The sequence below is a fragment of the Sciurus carolinensis genome, chromosome 11 (assembly GCF_902686445.1).
Source record: "Sciurus carolinensis chromosome 11, mSciCar1.2, whole genome shotgun sequence".
Taxonomy (NCBI): domain Eukaryota; kingdom Metazoa; phylum Chordata; class Mammalia; order Rodentia; family Sciuridae; genus Sciurus; species Sciurus carolinensis.
In genome coordinates, this window is record NC_062223.1 from 44,850,511 (window position 1) to 44,856,772 (window position 6,262).

A 6,262-nucleotide genomic window follows, 5' to 3' on the forward strand; every position below is an offset into this window, starting at 1 on the left:
TTTTTTAAATTTTTTTATTTGAGACAGGGTCTTGGGTCTTGTTAACTTGCTTAGGGCCTCACTAAGTTGCTGAGTCTGGCTTTAAACTTTCAATCCTCCTGCCTCAGCTTCCCAGGTCTCTGGGATTACAGATGTGTGCCAGTAGCCACCATGCCCAGTTTATATTTCTTCTTTTGAGAAATGTCTGTTTATATCTATTGCCCATTTATTGATTGGGTTAATAGGGTGTTTTTGTTTTGTTTTGTTTTGGTGCTAAGTTTTTTGAGTTCCTTATGTATTCTGGGTTTTTTTTTTTTTTTTTTTTTTTTTTTTTGCTGTGCTGGGGATTGAACCCAGGGCCTTGTGCTTGCGAGGCAGGCACTCTACCAACTGAGCTATATCCCCAGCCCTGTACTCTGGATTTTAATCCCCTGTCAGAGAAGTAGTTGGCAAAGATTTTCTCCTATTCTCTAGGCTCTCTCTTCATGAGCTTCCTATGCAGAAGTTTTTAAATTTGATGCCATCCCACTTATTGATTCTTTGGTTTTATTTTTTGAGCTTTAGAAGTTACTAAGGAAGTCAGTGCCTGAACCAATATGTTGGAGTATTGACCTTATATTTTCATCTAGAAGTTGCAATGTTTCTGGTCTAATTCCTAGGTCTTTGGATTCTTGTTTCATTTGATGGATTTGTACAGTAGAGTAGTCCATTTGTTCAGACCCCACACATTGCAAAGAAAGTTCTGGTGCTTACTTGGTTCTAGACCTATAACTTCTAAGCAGTTGGAATATTCTACCTATTAGAAACATCTTTGTTGAGGCTTTAGGCCACACAACAGAGTTGATGCTAGCAATATGATTTATGATAGGGACTTTGGACTACGTAATATCAGTTTGATCTCTGCAAGGGCTAAAGAATTAAATTCAGGTCCAGAGGTGTTTAGTTTTGACTGTGTTATGACCCCCAATAAAATCCTTGGACAACATGGCTTCATGTTGTTGGTCAGCAATACTTCATGTGTTTTGTCACACAGCATTAATGTCTACACACACAGCATTAATGTCCACACAGCTCCACTGAAAGGGACAACTAGAAACTTACACCTGGCCTCTTATACTCTGCATTATGTGCCTTTTTTCATTGATGGTTTTAATTTGCTTCCTTTTACTGTAATGAGTTGTAACATGAGTATAACAATATCTCTGAGTTCTGTAAATTCTTAGGTCAATCACTGAACTTGACATAGTTCTCCAAATATAAGATTATAATCTGTTACCACATTCATTTACACGGATGCTCAAATAGTCCCATATTTGGCCCATGATCCAAACATTTAATTACTTTAGAATATGTCCTCACAATAGGGAGCCATCAGAACCTTTTAAGCAGGGAAGTGATTTGATCAAAGCCATGGGAAACATTCCTCAAAGTGAAACATTAGGAAAAACAAGGGAATGTTTTCTATGGAGGGAACATTTGTATACCAACAAGAGAAACACAGTCCTTTATAGGTTTACCCCACCACACACACGTCACACACCAAGAAAAGAAAAAATATTTTACTAACTAGGACAGTTCTATTGTCCTTGTTTGCAAACACAACTCAAGACCAGTAAGTATCTTCCAGAGGGTGTTCTACTGAAGAAGTGATCCCCAAACCAACGGTGGTAGAGCCTTTGCTGTGCTCATACCTCAGTTTCTCTCAGCTGCAGCCTAAGTATGAGGTACTAAAGCACAACTGCCTTCTTCTCGCCTGGTTTACATTGTCCTATCCCTTAGTTACTTCTCTGTTCCCTTTATCCTGAAGCAGGAGATATAGTGGTGATAAATGAAGCTTTTGGGGAAAGATCTAGACTTAATTATCATGCATGCTAATGTCATACTAAGCATATCATGGCTTGGTGTCTGTGATATTTTGAAATGTGTGTACTTAATCTTTGTACAGTTTCATGTTATACTGCTTTTAAAATCCTTGGGATCTTCAGCCAGATGTGCCTATAATCCCAGCTGAGACAGGAGGATCACAAGTTCAAGGCCAACCTCAGCAATTTATTGAGGCCTTAGCCAGACCCTGTCTCTAAATAAAAAATAAAAAGGGCTTGTGGTGTGGTTAAGCACCCCTGGGTTAAATCCCCAGTACCTAAATAAATATATGAATAAATAAAATCCTTGGGATCTTCAAAGTGATAAGTATCTTTTTGTATGCAATGGAATTGACTGTTGACTGACAGCTCCTAGACAGTGGCCAAATGAGGGCTGGTCACTGGAAAGACACAGGCAGGGTCTGATGGAATTTTGGGTCCCACCCTCAACTTTGGGGGCGCAGAAGGTTTAATTGATCACAAATGACCAATGATTTGATCAGTTATTCCTACACCGTGAAGCCCACAGAAAACTCCAAAAGGATAGGGTTCTGAGAAACTCTGAATAGCAGAACATCTGGAGATTCCCAGAGGTTGGCTCACACCTGGCCAAGGCATGGGAGCTCTGCACCTCTTGCTCCCTACCTCAACCTATTTATCTCTTCAGGGCCATCCTTTGTGATATCCTTCCGCTGTCTGACCCCCATTCCCCAGTACTGGAAACTGAACTCAGGTGCGCTTACCCCTGAGCTACATCCCCAACTCTTTTATTTTTTATTTTGAAACAGGGTCTCCAAATTGCTGAGGATGTCCTCGAATTTGTGATCCCCCTAGCCTCCAAGCAGCTGGGATTACAGGCATGTGCCACAGCACCCAGCTTTATAATATCCTCCTCCCCAACCCCTATACAGGAAATTGAACCCAAGGGTGCTTGACTATTGAGCTACATAACCAGCCCTTGTGTGTGTGTGTGTGGGGATTGAACCCAGGGCCTTGTGCATGCGAGGTAAGCACTCTACCAACTGAGCTACATCCCCAACCCTAACCAGCCCATTTTTCTTTTATTTTGAAACAGGGTCTTGCTAAATTGCCAAGGCCGACTTGGAACTTGCATTCCTCCTTCCTCAGCCTCCTGAGTTGCTTGGATTACTGCTGTGCTTTCTAATATCCATCATCATAAACCAGTAAACATGTTTCCTTGAGTCTTGTGAGCAACTCTGGCAAATAATTAGAATACAAGGGGGAGTCAGCCGAACCCCAGTTTGTAGCTGGTCAGTCATAAGTTACAAAGACCTTGTTGGGTGCACACGGCCGTGGTACACATCTGTACTCCCACCCCGATGGTACACACCTATTCTCTGGCCTGCTGAAGAATCTGAGGCAGGAAGATCACAAACTGGAGGCTGTGATCCAGTACCACAGATCATGAATCCCCAGTACCATAAACATGAATCTATAAAGAAACAAAAAAGACCAGGGATGTAGTTAGGGTTCAATTCCCAGTGCCAACCGAAAAAGTAAGAGAAGGAAAAGGCCTAGACCTGTGACAGGCTTCAGAAGTGGGGGACAGTTTTGTGAGACAGTCCTCAACTTGTGGGATCTGACACTATCTCCAGGAACACAACATCAGAACTAAATTAGGGGACACTCAGCTGGTGCCAGCTGGTGTTAAGTGGAGAAAAAATCCTGTACAACCAGTGTCAGAAGAGCGTAAGTGGAGAGTATGGTGGAGTTTGTTTTTCTTACTATCAGATTCAGTTTCATCATATGAGATGTCTCAGTTCCTTTAGATCCAGAAAGCTAGACTTAAACATCTTATGGAAATCCAAGGCCCTGTGCCAAACTTCTACAAATTCTGGGGAAGCCTACAGTCTCTTGCTCAACATATCTTCAAGGTTTTGCTTCCATGGGCGCTTTCTCATTCAGTGGAGAAATTCAACTCCTTCATGATCCTTGCTTCCCCACAAAATCCACTCAAATAGAACCTTAATGAAAGTGACAAACTAAGCACTAGAGTGTTCATTCCACCAATGTTATTTTATTAGAACATCAGCCTATTTACCCAAGTTCATCCTTGAACAACTGGGGTTTAAACTGTAGGAGTCCGTTTGTATGTGAATTTTTTTTTTTGGTAGTGGGGATTGAACCTGGGTTGCTTAACTCCTGAACCACTTCCCCAGCCCTTTTTATTTTATTTATTTTGATTCAGGGTCTCACTGAGTTACGTAGAGCCTGGCTAAGTTGCTGAGGCTAGCCTTGAACTTGTGATGGTCCTGCCTCAGCCCCCCAAGTGACTGGAATTTCAGGTGTACTCCACCATGACCAGCTCTCACATATATTTGACTGTATACAAAATGTACAACATACAAAATGTGTGTTAATTGACTTCTTATCATTAAGGCTTCTAGTCAACAGCAGACTATCATTAGTTAAGGTTTTCAGGGAGTGAAAAATTAAACATGGATTTTTGACTGCACGCAGGGACTGCACCCCTAATCCCCATCTTGTTCCACAGTTGACTGTACTTTTTTCTGCTGCTGCTCATGTAATACAACTGCTTGTTCATCACAAACCTTTTTTTTGTTTTTAATTGTGGTGTGGATAATTGAACCCAGGCCCTTGGGCATGCTAGACAAGTGGTCGATGTTGCTTAACTCGCAACTTTTAAACTCAGAGGAAACATTGGTCCACATGTTGTCCTGGCCCCTCTGGTGCCATATCACATCCCCTGGCTCCATCCTGAGAAAGTTCTGACTTATTTCATGCTCACAGGGCCTTATCCCAGGATCCTGCTATATACACATTCTGCATTCTGCTTTTTTGGGGCTACCACTGGAGCTCCCCGGAATACAGGGAGTCCGTGCCACTTCACCACCAGGAAAAAACTTCATTCACTGAAGAATGGAAATCAGTGGATTTTGCTGCAGTAGACTATTCTAGAAGGTATCCTGCACCTTTCTCAGTGGTTCTCATGGAAATAGTCCCTTGTTACCTCCACGGCAACTTTCATGATATACTCTTTGACTTAGCCTTTTTCTCTGTCTCTCTCCCTTATTCTTACTTCTTCCCAAATAAACTACCTGCAGCCAACATTCTTATCTTAGATTCTGGGGTAACATGGTTTATATATTGTTTCATATTTAATTTTAGTTTCTGTAATTTAATTGTGTATGTGTGTCTTTTTATAAGTGGTCTGTTCCTGAGTCTGAGTAGTTATTGAATCTTCTGTCAGCTATGGTTTGGCTAAGGGGACAAGCCAGAATCAAGGAATATTGTTAGATGTGCTGAAAGCTAGATCCTGAAGGAATATTGAAGAGATCAGAACTGGAACACACAATCCCAAAAAAGTTATTATTTGGGGCAAAATAAGTGGACTTAGACCTTTAAAAAAATATATCACAATCCTTCCAAACAAAAGCTTACATGCCACCTGAGAATACAAAAGTGATAAAAGTGGATCCTGAGGTGTGCTGGCCTCTTTTCTTTCTTCCCATTCTCAGTTCACAAGGTACCTTCTAGATCCCTAAGGAGCCTATGAAGACACTTTTGAAAACTATTGGACTAGGCAGGAAAAGAGAGCCCAAAGAAAGAGAGAAAGAGAACAGGAGAGAGAGAGAGATATGGAGATAGACAGATGCACAAAAATGAGAGTTGTTGCTACCCAGCTAATGGAAATAGAACTAGTCGACTCTTAGTGCTAACATTGTGTCTGCAGGTTTTCTCATTTCAATAAAATTCTGATGCTTACATCATAATCTATTATGTGCCATAATTTAACTAACTCTTCATTTATTGTTGGACAATTGCTTCTATTTTTTCTTTATGAATAATACTTCAATGAGCAGCTTTCTGAATACATCTAATTCATTTGATTCTTTTTTTTCTTTTGGTATTGGGGGTTGAAATCAGGCACACTTTACCACTGAGACTCATCCCCAGCCCTTTTGATTTTTTATTTTGAGACAGGGTCTTGCTAAGTTGCTTACGGACTCACTAAATTGCTGAACCTGGCTTTGATGGCGATCTTCCTTCCTCAGCCTCCCAAGCTGCTGGGATTATAGGTGTATGCCACCCCACCCAGTTAATTCCTTTGATTCTTTAGGACACATTTCTAGAAGTGAACTTTCTTTGTCATGAAACATGAATACTTCTCCATGCTTGATGCATATTGCCAAATTATTCTGGAGAGAGATGGTATCAGCCTGGGCAAATGAATAAACAAATAAAGAAAATTTAAGACTTTAAGAGAAACTCCAGTGTTGGAATTTAACCTAAGAGAAGAAATTTAGTCAGAGGGGCTGAGATTATGAAGGTACCCATGAATGTCCTTATAAACTAAAAACTAAAGACATACTCTTTGAACAAAGAGTATCACATAGTGATTAAAAGCATGTATTTTGACTTGGGAGATAGCTCAGTTG